The sequence below is a fragment of the Vipera ursinii genome (assembly GCF_947247035.1).
Source record: "Vipera ursinii genome assembly, chromosome: 11".
Classification (NCBI taxonomy): Eukaryota; Metazoa; Chordata; class Lepidosauria; order Squamata; family Viperidae; genus Vipera; species Vipera ursinii.
The window spans coordinates 12,503,466-12,517,506 of record NC_139524.1 but is presented as its reverse complement, the minus strand read 5'-3'; the positions used below and the strand labels follow the sequence as shown (position 1 = coordinate 12,517,506).

At 42.0% G+C, this 14,041-nt stretch overlaps 1 long non-coding RNA gene across 1 annotated transcript in view; it reads right to left on the bottom strand.

The window, feature by feature from the left end:
* Positions 1-2,472: 2,472 nt before the first annotated feature.
* Positions 2,473-14,041, bottom strand: part of LOC310645428 — a 13,795-nt gene continuing 2,226 nt past the window's right edge. The window contains exon 3 of the long non-coding RNA XR_014493493.1: positions 2,473-2,549. This is a non-coding gene — a long non-coding RNA (uncharacterized lncRNA). The remainder of the gene's footprint in view (positions 2,550-14,041) is intronic.

Sequence of the window (14,041 nt, the reverse complement as noted above, 5' to 3'; positions counted from 1 at the left end):
TTTCTTGGTGGGCTTAATGGGTTGTGTGAATTGGTTTCCAAGTTCAGTGTCCAACACGGAAACAGATGAGGAAGTCACCGATGCCCCTAAGTCACTGGAGAAATATAAACAGAGACTGGATGGACATCTGTCAAAAATGCAATAACTGCAGGATTTCTGGATGAGAAGTTTGAGTAAACTTCAAGATCCAACTTAATATGTCAAAACAAAGCAGCTTTCTGTTTTACCGTTCTTTACAAAGTAAAATATAAATTGAAACTTGCCTTTAGGAAATTTTCTTAGATTTGGAGGATCACAACACGTGTGAGGTGGGCTCCTCATATAATAAAATAGGTCTGGGTAGCCTTGAAGGAACCAGATCAACAGAAGACAGTCTCGTGTAGTAAAACTGGATCTCTTGCCATCTGTAATCTTTGCTAAATATACAGGTCATCTCTAAATCCTACACAACCATCCTATCTTTCTAAAAGATACCATTTTGCAAATAGAAATGACTCCCTCTGATCATAAATCATGTCAAATCAAATCTGTCTGATAATCCTACATAACCATCCTATCTTTCTAAAAGATACCATTTTGCAAATAGAAATGAATCCCTCTGATCATAAATCATGTCAAATCAAATCTGTCTGATAAATCAAATCAAAATCAAAGATAAAGTCACAATGCATAAAACAAATGATTTATAAAAATAAACATTTTTATATATAAAATAAACACCTCAAATAATAAATCAAGTCCCTCTGAACATAAATGAAAGATACAGAATCATCTACAAGAGGAATATTTAGGACAATATATATATATATATATACAACCCTGCATTGTACCCACCCCCCAGCCATTTTCAATTGTGTTCAGTCCCTCTTTCCAAGAAGATCTTAACAGGTGATGAAAGGAAAAGAAGAAGAAGAAGAAGAAGAAGAAGAAGAAGAAGAAGAAGAAGAAGAAGAAGAAGAAGAAGAAGAAGAAGAAGAAGAAGAAGAAGAGGAGGAGGAGGAGGAGGAGGAGGAGGAGGAGGAGGAGGAGGAAGAGGAGGAGGAGGAAGAGGAGGAGGAGAAGAAGGAGAAGGAGAAGGAGAAGAAGAAGAAGAAGAAGAAGAAGAAGAAGAAGAAGAAGAAGAAGAGGAGGAGGAGGAGGAGGAGGAGGAGGAGGAGATCAGTGGGCTTGGCGGGAAAGAAAAAAGATGAAGAGCAAATGATCTGGATTAAAAGAAAAGAGGGATGCAGGATCAGAGTACAAAGGAAGCTAGAAAGCACATTTAGACCGAATAAAAAGTCCTTTTCCTCCTAATGACTTGGCTTGGAAACTTCTGTATCTGGCAGGTTGAGGTGGGTTGAAACGAAAAGAAAAGCATCCTTTGGGCTGGTCAAACACAAACTTAAAATATTTCACTGGGTTGCTATACGGGGATGGGGAGACTCTAGATTCTTAAGCAGGCGGGGGAACTTGTGGAAAAAAAAAATCCATCTCTTGTTATTACACACACCACCACCCCCCCCTTCACAAATCTGCAGACACGCACATACCATGAGGCCCACAGAAGCAAAGAATCCAGTTGCAATAAAGCTGATGGTGCTGATCCTTCCAAGAAAGCCTGGTCCACCTGATCCATAATCAACGTTTGGACCCTACCACCGGCACGGCGTGTCCCCAGTCATGGCATTTCGTTCTCTTTTTCCTGTCCCCCTGGCCTGCCAGGAACAAAGCTCTCTCGCCTTGTTTTGGTAATCCAAACCAAATGTTAACTGGTTGGCTGATCTCTCTCTCTCTCTCTCTCTCTCTCTCTCTCTCTCCCCCACTTGGCTCTTCCTCCTCCTCCTCCTCCTCCTCCTCCTCCTCCTCCTCCTCGCTTTTGTGCTAAATCACCCCAACCTGTTTTCGTTCTGTATGTCGGTATAATCAACGACGTGCCAGGAAAAGACCCCATTTGGTTCCCGTTTGGAGGGACCCAAACGGAACCCTTTTGCAAAGACCTAAAGAGTTAACGGAGCTGCGGAGAAGCGGCTTAGATCTTCCTTCGGCACAACACGAGGTTTTTCTGCCGCTTGGCTCAAAAGCGGCGCAATGCAAGCCCTTCGCATCTCATGCCAGTGGGCTCGGCGCCCTCTCTGCGTCTTGATCCCTTTCCTCCGTCAATTCATTGGAAAGCGTTAGATGCGTCTTAAAAGCACCCAGTCGATAGGTTTTTTTTCCCCCACCCCACCCCACCCCAATCCCCATCCACCGTTTTCTTCCAGAGAAAGGTTGCAACCGTGCTACGGGGTAGGAAAAGCATCCATAACCCACTCACCCTTTTCCCCCCCCTCCTTCTTCTTCTAAAAATGAAAGCATTTAAAAAGGACTTACAGCAAAGCTGGCGGGGGTGAGGTGGGGTGGGGTGGGTGGGAATCACAGACTCCTTCAGAAGGCTGTTTGTCTTCGCCGGCCTGGCAGGAAGACTCAAGTGCAATAATTGGAAACACACCCTCCGACCGTCACATGACTTTATTTCAGTAATTCTCTACAGGGTATATAGACTACTCGAGAAGCCAGCTATTGTTTCTGGACTGCAAAAAGAGACAGTAACAACAACAACAAAAAACAATAATAATAATAATAATTAATAATAATAATAAGCGTGGGTCTGACAAATGCGGGCTGTTCAAGGTATCCCTCCAGAATGCTATTCCCCATTATAAATCAAGGGCACACAGCTTGCGCAGGGTAAAGCATCCTTCCCCAAGATCGCTTCTGCAACCCTCGCCTTGCTGGCTGCCCCATTTTCAGCAAGTGGCTAGGAGTGACTGCGTTGGTTTCCCACCACGTCCTCAGTTGGGGCTGAACTGAGATGGAGCCAACCGAGGGCATCGTGGTCTGCTTTTTTCATTTAGATGCAGCCTCCGAGGCGGCCACAGTGCCCAGGTTGTGACACGTCGGTTGCACGTTTCTCATTTGGCCATTGTGATTATTTCTTCTTTCTTCATTCACATCAGGGCTGTCTGCAAGGTGTGGTCAAAAAAGTCAGGATAATGGACGGCATGGAGTGTCTGTTTGAAACTCTGCCCGTTTTTTTTAAAGGTGTGCTGCTGCACAGACAGTCCTGATTCCCAAGCAAACCACTACACCTATTCCCCAGTTAGGTGTAACCCTAATTGGGGAATTAACAGAAGAACAGAATAAGGGCAGAGTTAGCCTGCAATAGCAATAGCGCTTAGACTTATATACCGCTTCACAGTGCTTTACAGCCCTCTCTAAGCAGTTTACAGAGTCAGCATCTTGCCCCCCCCCAACAATCTGGATCCTCATTTTACCGACCTCGGAAGGATGGAAGGCTGAGTCAACCTTGAGTTGGTCAGGATCAAACTCCTGGCAGTGAGCAGTGAGCTAGCCTGCAAGGCTGCATCCTAATCACTGTGCCACCCCAGTTCTTGCAAACTAGTGACATTTCTGTTCCTCTTCGGACCGCAAAATCTACCTCTTCAGTGGGAAAGGCTTCAACTGTTCCCCAAAATTTATTTTTTTCACTTACTTACTTGTGCTCTATAACCATGTGCCCACCATTACCTTCCGTAAGGCTATCTACAAACATTTTGGGTTCAAATCTGCTGTGTGAACCCAGGTAACTGTGTTTATTCCATGAACCATGATTAAGCAAATCATGGGCTCAACCCTCAACCCTGGGAAGGAGAGATGGTCTATATTGGATCATCTGCTCTCCGAATGCTTTAGCTTAAATCGAGGGCCAAACAAATGCTCTCTAAGTTTATAGCCCTTTGGGGATTCTCCCATTTCCATTTAGGATTCCAGGAATATTGCAAAAGCTGCCCATAAACAGACAGTGTTTTGTGGAGGGAGGGGGTTGGCATGTTTGTTGATCTATCACGTACACACACACACACACACACACACACACACACATGCACAACCCACCATCAGATTTATGGAGCAGAAAATGTTTATTGTCTGATGCAGTGACTGTTTCTAGCAGGAATTAGGCATGAAAATGCTCATGGCTCCCAGATGAACCAGCCAATGTCTTTAGCAGCTGGGGGTTCATTTTGTGTGTAGGTGAAATACGGCGAGCTTTTTTTTTTTTAAAGGGAGGCTGGATACACCATGTGATGAATAGGAAAGATTAATTCAGGATTGTTAAGCAGTAACAACCACACAACAACAACAACAAAGTGCAACCATTCTTTCCATGCAAACACAACGTGACATTCCCACTATGATAGGAATGCTGCATTTTAATAAAGATTGGACAAAGTGGCTATGCATTTGGAGAATATCTGTGGGAGGATAGAAGGGGAGTTTAAACATTTTTTAAAATCTGCCTGGCTGGACCAGACTCATCAAGGTCCATCCATCCTAAGTTTTGAAAGACAGACAATCCACTGTATATAAAAACCCCATTCCTTCTAGCACTGATGATGTTACTCAGTTGGGTAATGAAATGTCTGCAGGAAAACAGCCAAGCTCAGAGAGCACCAAGGACCCCACAGTTCAACCTTGTCTTACGTTTAAAGTTAAACCTTGTCTTTGAATAGGGAGGTTCAAGTTTTGCTGTTATGGTCTGACATTAATGGCTGAAACAAATTTTATAAAATTGTCTTAACATTTTTCCATTAAGCAAATAAATATTTTGCCTGAAACTACAACTTCAGGAGAAATGAGAAGGCAAAATCCAAACACGAAGAGACGATAAGCCGAACCACTTTCTGTTCAAGCGGGTGAGATAAGTACCAAATTCTGACTCATCCTTTTCAGAGTCGATCTGTATTGGGACCCACAGTTCAAACAATCAATAAAACAGTAAATAACAGCCTCATCAAGGAACTAACAAGAAGAAAACAACACTCCCAACAATAGAGACAGAGCAAGCTACTGCATATAAACAGAGAGGAAAAACCACATTCCTTCTAGCACTGGTGATGTTACCCAGTTGGGTAATGAAATGCCCGCAGGAAAACAACCAGACTCAAAGAGCACCAAGGACCCCACAGTTTAACCCTGAGCTACAATATTTTCTTCCATTGGTACCCCCAAATCTCAGCATTCTCAACTAGCACAGTCATTACAGCACTTGTAGGGCTCAATTTGAACTCAGCTCAGGCATGAGGGATTACTTTCTGCTGTGTCTTCCAGCAATACTTGGCCGAAGCACTGAGGGATTCACCTTAGATCCTTTCTCTGTCAAACTTGGCAGGTACAAGTACTCAAGCTGTACCTGATATAAGATAATCCCATTTTATTTATTTATTTATTTATTTTATTTTATTTTATTACATTTATATACCGCCCTTTCCCTGAGGAATCAGGGCGGTTTACAGGGAATTAAAAACCAACAATACAAAAATTAAAACCAATTTAAAAAAGATTAAACTAACCCTGTGCAATTAAAACCCCGAAGTGGATGAAAGCAATGAACAGCCAATCTTAAGATGGAGCTAGGTAGCCAATAAGCTATATCTGCTCTGAATCCCCTTTCTGGCAATCTCAAAGCCCCATAGGGTTGTTTTACCACTTCAACAACCAAATGATATACATTTCAACATCCCAATCTTTCATATTTAAAGTAGGTGAGCACAATAAATGGCTCTGCAGTTGTTGGTGAAATACACCTTTCAGCGTCCCTCGTTACTGGTTACACCAACTGGGTCTGCTGGGAACTGTGATTTAGCAACATCTGGAAGTGTTTAAAAGAAAAATCTGTGATCTAGGAGGTATACCTTACCTAGCTAGTTTGTGTAAAGATCCTATATTCTCCCCAAAATAAAAGAAGGAAAAGGTGTGTCAAATCCTTCAACTTTTAAACTCTGGTGATTTGCACTGTTATCACCAGTTATCCAATGAATCAATGTGGAAAAAAACACTTAAAGTAAGCCTTTCAGAATTGGACATTGCTATCCATGATTAAATGGTTCAATTTGTTTTCAATACGAACAATTTCTTTGGATCCAGTCCACTGTATCCACTGACTAAGCTGGCAGTCCAAATTTGTTGTCCCAAACTAAAAATTTCCCCTAGAAACCATGGTTAAGAAAGAGCATCTGGAGCATTCAAAATTTTTCTTCTCTTGTGAAAAATCAAAGCATAAAGAGGCTTATGTGAAAGCAGCCTAGGCTAAATTTAGCTCACTTCTTTTTTTCCCCCAAATTTTTTCCAAGGTTTAATTCTGCCATCAGAGAGACAAGGGGGTGGGGTGGGGGTTCTCCTTCTGAGTTAGGAGAGGCTATAATGGCCTCCGTCTGGGGCTAAATCAGAAGAATTTATAGCGTCTTTGAGAGCTACTGTTATTTCAGCTGCAGAGTTTTAGCTGTAAGCATTGTTGAATTCTGTCGCATGTAATGTGCCTTCAGCCAAAGCAGCTTTCCTTATTTTGGAGACAGATTTTAAAATCTGAACCTGTATTTTCATGCATGAGCTTCCACAGGATGGGGCCGTGATGCAAAAGCCATGACATGTTTCATGACTTCATCATGCAAATGATGTGATAACCATAGCATCATTTGCACAATGGCATCATAATACATGCAATAACCAGGGCTTTTTTTTCTCATAGAACGCTGAGAACGGAGTTCCGGCACCTTTTTTTGGATGGAACCTTGTAGGGTAGGCAAGGTGGGTTATATGACATGTGTGAGTTCCGGCACCTTTTTCTTTTACAAAAAAAGCACTGAAGCGATAACACTGTGGTTTATATTGGGCATCTATGCAATGTTCCAATATTTGATGGGCTGCCACAAAGACGAGGGGGTCAACTTATTTTCCAAAGCGCCAGAAGGCAGGACAAGAAACTAATCAAGGAGAGAAGCAACCTGGAACTAAGGAGAAAGTTCCTGTGAGGACAATCAACCAGTGGAACGGCTTGCCTCCAGAAATTGAGGGTGCTCCAACACTGGAGGCTTTTAAGAAGAGACTGGTGGACAGCCAGTTGTCTGGATTGGTATACAGTCCACTGCTTCAGCAGGGGGTTGGACTGAAGGACCTCAAGATCCCTTCCAACTCTGTTATTCTGTTCTGTTATTTTTTATTTGGAATTTCTTGCTTCAGTTCAGTTTCTACAATACTCAATATTGCTGTCAGAAGCTGCCATTGTTCAACTTGGAAAGTCAGGCAGATGGCTTCTAATACAGTTAGCTGGTATGATTTAGACACGGCATACACTAATGATGTCACACAAAGCTTTTACTGTAATCCAGTAGATTCGGAGAGCTGGGTCTGAATGCAGTCTTAAACTACCAGAGTGATCTAGCTTTCAACAAGAGTGTTGCAGCTGTGGCTGCTCCACCAGAATGTTAGTCTAATCCTGGTTACAGGGACATACTTCTTCTAACAAGGAAAATCAGGCCAGTTGGAGGAAAGGAATTCATCCCAACTTCCATCTCTCCAATCTAACAGCCTTGATTAATTCCTCTGGAGCTCTTTTTCATAGTTATTTTCTCATTCCTGTGTATTTTAGAAGTCACAGACAGCCTTGGGAAACCACATCAAGCTTGCAAGCGTAGGAATCGAGTGGATGTTTTCTTCCATTGAAAATTTGCAAGCTAAAGTTTTGCTTGCTTCGTATGCAAACATGTTTCTATCTTCCCCTTTTCCAAAGGTCAGGAATATCACAGCATCCATAAAGGAATTTTATTTTGGAGGAGAGAGATCCCTGGAACGCTGTAAATTTTGTGTACATTTGTGAGCAGACCAATCATTACGGCTGCATGAAAACAAACCTGTGGAGCAGATTCAACAAATTCCACAGCACTGCAAATCCCCAAATGCTTTCAAGCAAGCCAAATCAGCGCTATTTATTTTCTGCCGTACAACACTCTGCACTAAAACACCTACTTACTCATTGTTCGACAAACCAAAAGGGAAGAAACCCCCAAACAAATAATGCATCACTGGACAAAGAGAGATGGCGTTGCAATATTTGCACTTACAGGAATAAAATTGCAAATATAATTATAATCCATGCACAAGTTCAGCGTATCTACCCGAGTAGGGAAAACTGGCTACATCAGCCATTTGTCCTACCAGTCTGGTGTCCAGATGCTAAATGTGGGCTAGCAACCATGCCCCCAGCTGTTCTGATTTTTAACTGGATTTGGAGTGGATAAAATTTCAAACGCCATTTGCCTTCCTGCTGAGGAAAGTGCAAGACAATTCTCTTGTATTTCTTCAAAAACGGACTTATAGTAAAGCTATCGCCTGCTCATGGTTCTGGATTCCCCTTGACAAGAAAAGCCGAAGTTTGAAGGGCAGGAAAAACATTACCTTCGTGTGGAATTTGACACATTATACCTACTATCTTCCTTGACAGCACGTGCCAAAAATCGTGATGCATAGATTTCTTTGTTGATCAAAGTCTCAAAAGTAAGGGTGCAGCCCTCCAGGGCACAATACTCGGCGTAACTCATGCTGTTATTTTTGTCTTAAAAAATAAGCAAGTGCAACTGCTATATTTCTCTGGAGAACAGCTGGAGAGTAATAAGCACAATACTAATAAAAAAAACAAAATAAGACGGTGTCGACATATTCTCCAAAGCACCTGAGGGCAGGAGAAGAAGGAACGGATGGAAGATTATAAAAGAAAGAAGGATTATAAAGAAAGATTATAAAAGGAGAAATTGCCTGTAAGTGAGAACAATTAACCAGTGGAACGACTTGCCTCCAGAGGTGGTGGGTGCTCCATCACTGGAGGCTTTCAAGAAGAGATTGGTCAACTATTTATCCAAAATGCTATAGGCTCTCCCACTTGAGCAGTGGATTGGACTGCACTCAATAGCACACACGTCTTAGTAAACATGTTGGAGTTCTCAGCCTTTACAACATTATTGCAAAGACTCTGTGTGTTCACTTGTGCACAGATGTATACAGTCAGTAGAATCTCTCACTATGTTGAAACCCAACTTTTATATTCCAGCTGCGACATGCTGCTTTTTGAAAATAACCATTTTTATATATATAAAAAAACACCGCTTGGCAAATCCAAGGTTTTCAGAATATTTTGCTATAATTCCAGAGTGCAAACTTTTTGGAGCACCTCAATATAATCTCAGAATAATTTCATAATGTAACTTTTTTTTCTTCTTTAGCAAAACCCTTTGCTTCTTTAAGCCTGATAGTTTGGTCAGCAACCTGTCTTCCAGTACTTGGGGGGGGGGGCTATTGCAGAAAAGAGAGGGTCAAGCTATTCTCCAAAACGCCCGAAGGCAGGACAAGAAGCGACGGGTGGAAACTAGTCAAGGAGAGAAGCAACCTGGAACTAAGGAGAAACTTCCTGACAGTTGGAAATATTAATCAGTAGAATGCCTTGCTTTCAGAAGTTGTGTGTGGTCCACCACTGGAAGTTTTCAAGAAGACACTGGACAACCATCTGTCTGAAATGCTATAAAGCAGGGGTCTTCAAACTTGGCCCTTATATGACTTGTGGACTTCAACTCCCAGAATTCCTCAGCCAGGCATGCTGGCTGAGGAATTCTGGGAGTTGAAGTCCACAAGTCATAAAAGGGCCAAGCTTGAAGATCCCTGCTATAAAGTTTCCTGCCTGAGCAGGGGGTTGGACTAGATGACCTCCAAGGTCTCTTCCAACCTTACAATTCTATGTCCTATGGAACTTTCCTGAGTAACACCCATTCTTTCTGAGGTCTTGTATATTATTGATAAAGCAAGTATTATTTGACCGATTCTGCTACTGAGGCTACGGTTAACTTATTTCTTATAGCACAAGAAGAAAGTGAAAACTCCTTCGGAGTTTTACTGACTTGTTTCTAGAAAAAGAAAATGAGGGGGGGAGGGGAAGAGTTCAGCCAAACTATTCCAACTTTTTTTTTTCTTCTTTTCCTGGCACACGTGGAAAATGTGTTCAATTGTTTAGACCAGGGGTCTTCAAACTCGGCCCTTTTATGACTTGTGGACTTCAACTCCCAGAATTCCTCAGCCAGCGTGCTTGGCTGAGGAATTCTGGGAGTTGAAGTCCACAAGTCATAAAAGGGCCAAGTTTGAAGACACACACACACACACACACACACACACACACGGAGTGGGGTTACTTGCTTGCATTGAATGATTGGATGTGTAATATTTTTTACCCTGCAGAACGGCAGTTTTGTTCACTGTTACTCTCACCATAGCCCAGGGGTCGGCAACCTTGGCTCTTTTATGACTCGTGGACTTCAACTCCCAGAATTCCTCAGCCAGCGTGCTTGGCTGAGGAATTCTGGGAGTTGAAGTCCACAAGTCATAAAAGGGCCGAGTTTGAAGACCCCTGGTTTAGACAAACTCTTAGCATCCACGCCTCACCATTCATAGGTGAACTGGCTGCTATCTAATGGTACAGATCGCTTCCAGTCTAACCCCTTTAAAGCCTTGCCCGACCTTGAAATGAAATGATTCATTTATTACTATTTTTGCAAAGAAGGGTGGGGCGAGGGGAGCCAGCACATGTTTGCTTTAGCTTCCACCAAGTCCCCATTCATGGGTGTGTGAAATTCATCAGTGCCGGGATGGGAGATGGCTGGTGAATGAAATCTGTGTGGGGACCCGTAGAAGGGAAAGGGGGGAAAGGAGTCGCCAGCCAGAAAAGAAGACGATTTTCTTTGGATCAACCCTATTCTGGCAGCACTGGAGGGATAAAGCTTTAGGAGGCATTTGTCTGCTTTGCTAAATTCTCCTTTATCCTCACAACACATCAATTCAGCCATTTGGAATCTTCTGCTTCTATTCATCCAGCGAATGACATACATATAAGAGACTGGACAGCCATTTGCCTGAAATGGTATAAGGTTTCCTGCCTGAGCAGGGGGTTGGACTAGATGACCTCCAAGGTCCCTTCCAACTACTTCTTCTTCTTCTTCTTCTTCTTCTTCTTCTTCTTCTTCTTCTTCTTCTTCTTCTTCTTCTTCTTCTTCTTCTTCTTCTTGTTATTATTATTATTATTATTATTATTATTATTATTATTATTATTATTATTAATTATTATTATATTGGGGTCGTGGAAGCTTCTCCTTCTCCTTTCTTCTTCCTTTAATGATTGCATTAATATTGTTTTTATTATCTTGAATTATGAAAGATGGATTTATTGATTTCTTTGTTTAAAAAAATAATAATAATCTAAGACTCTTTAATCCCTTGGTTTCTGTTTTATTTTCTTGTAGTCCACTCTAGGTTACCTCATAAGGAAGGACAATATAAAAATACATCATCATAATAATACCACATAATTACATCCTTGCATTCCTTACAAGATTTCTGCATGCTTTTTACTCAGACTGTGGTTCCTTATTAGTACGTTAGCCCAGTTACTTGAGAGAGACCTTATCTTCTGTAGTATTAGCCCAGCCTGTTCGATCCAACAAGCTTGGGACATTTTGGTTACCTTTAATTGCGCAACATCTTCTACTGAAAACCTGGAAGCATCCCTTCTCTGTCGTGGCATCCGCCTTTTGGAATGAGGCCCTCCTTGAGATCAGGATAACTCCTACCAAGATTGTGTTCTAACGGCTCTCCAAGACTTGGCTCCTTCCCCAGAGCTTAGGCTGGATGCTTGGAACCCCTTGTAAGATCTATATATGTTTTTTTGTTGGCTGTGTTCACCATCTTCTTTACTGTTTATTTTATCTGGACTGTAAATTGCTGTTTGCTTTCATGCCGGGAAATGCCCAGGGTTGACTATGGAGCCATTTTGCTGCCTAGGATAACAGTCAAGATGGTTGGCTTATGCTGCTCCCATTCCACGCGTAAAAAGAACAAAAGCTGAATTTGATTTCATTTCAGTAGAGCTGAGGAGCGGTGTCCACATAATTTAGTTAATGTTTGCAAAGTGCCTCTCTATTGAGCAAATTGCGTATGATGTGCCGTCAGATGATATAAACTGCTGTTTTCTCCGACTTCTGCACCTTATTTTGCCAGCTGCTATCTTTTGATTGGCAATATTTGGTACTTCATTCTGTCCAATGGTAGGACTGCTTTTAGCACATGGACAGAGTAGTAACAAATCTTTAATGTCGGATGATGTTAATGTTATTATCATGTAGTTTGATAATCTGGGAAATAGCTGCATTGTGTCTGAAGAATACCGAAAAAGCAAAGGTGACAATAACTACTACTACTATTACTACTAATAATAATAAAGGTGGAAGGGACCTTGGAGGTCATCTAGTCCAACCCCCTGCTCAGGCAGGAAACCCTATACCATTTCACACAAATGGCTGTCCAGTTTTTTCTTAAAAACTTCCAGTGTTGGAGCATTCACCACTTCTGGAGGCAAGTAGTTCCACTGGTTAATTGTTCTAACTGTCAGGAAGTTTCTCCTTAGTTCTAGGTTGCTTCTCTCCTTGACTAGTTTCCATCCATTGCTTCTTGTCCTGCTTTCAGGTGCTTTGGAGAAGAGCTTGACTCCCTCTTCTTTGTGGCAGCCGCTGAGATATTGGAACACTGCTATCATGAAAGAGAGGTTTATTTTATTTGAGGATTTGGGTTGTTGTTGTTTTAAAGAAAAAAAACTGCCAAAATGTCTAAAACATCTACCAGGAAGGCGAACCTCACCCAAAAGTCTAACAAGAAAAAAAACCTTTGGAAGGGGGTGTGTGTGGCTTTTTCAACCTGGGAAAAGTTAAATCCTTCTGACAGTTTTAGATTTTACAAGAGCCCTAAGTATATTTTACCAATCATATAAATGCAACCTTGGTACATTTTTTCCCCTCTCCTGATCCCATAGTTTTCCATAGCAAAAATGGCTTCGTGATAGCCTCCAGGCCTCTGTGGGCTGGATTCTCCAAAACACAGATCCTCCAAAAGAAAACAGCTTCTAACCACACCTCTTCAGGCTAGGCTGATCAATTTCACTTAAACTCAGACTAAACAACGCAAGGTTGGCAAATGCGGTGGCTACTTGTGGAAAGAATGTATCCATGAAGTCACTAAAAGGAGATGGATGGCCATCGACCCAAGGAGGAGGTCTAAGGGGGCAATGTTTCAACCTGGAATTCACAACTGGCTAGAGAAATGAGGCGCCATCAGATAGCTATCCTGCCAGATTCATAGCGGTCCTTTACCAATTCAGAGGAAAAATATTCAACCCAACAACGAAACCATCTACCTCATTTACTCTCTGCTTTGATTAAAAGATGAATCCAGGGGCAAGGGAAATGGGAACGCTTCCAAATTAATCTCAGTTGTTTTGGTTAAAGGAGAATGTTATTTGAGTGATGTTTTCGTGAATTACGGGAGCTCAAAGACTAAAGATGTTGAGCTTGTCAGCTGGCAGCCCAGGTTGTATATCTCAAGCTATACAAAGGGGAGGGGAGTTCCCGTTACCTGCTCCAGCTCCTGCTAACCTAGCAGTTTGAAAGTATTTGCAAATGTGAGTAGATAAATAGGTACCACTTCAGTGGGAAGATAACAGCGTTCTGTGCACCTTACCATGGTATAGTCATGCTGGCCACGTGACCACGGAAGTGCCTTCGAACAATGCTGGCTCCCTGGTCTAAGAAACAGAGATGAGCATCAAGAAAATGAGCTGAAAAGATTATCAGGAAAAAATGGGAAGGAAACAAGAAGAGGTGGGATTCTTACATTACTTAGTGAGTGACAAGAACCGGCGGAAGGGAATATCTATAGTTCAGGGTTGAACTGTGAGGTCCTTCGTGTGCTCTCTGAGCTTGGTGGTTTTCTTGCAGATGTTTCATTACCCAACTAGATAGCATCATCAGTGCATCATTAGTGACAAGAAATGTGTAGAAATGTCCTGCCTTGACTATACCATCATCTCTTCCTGGTTTCCCATCCTTCTCTTCAAGGCAGGGAAGGAAATTAGGAAGGGATTTTTTTTCCCTTGAGACTTTTTCAAGTGGAAAAGTAGAGACACCCAGGGAAGCTGCGGAAGGATGAAACATGACTCCTAGGAAGCAAAGGCATAGGGACTAGAAACTTTTTTCCCTTCCAGCAAGAAAGGAAGTTCGAAAAACAATTACCAGAAGAAACTGAAAACGAGTTGTTTGGAAGCTTGAAAACAAGGTAGAAGAACAGAAATATATGTTTCCTGAGGGAAAGATAGTTCGGGAAA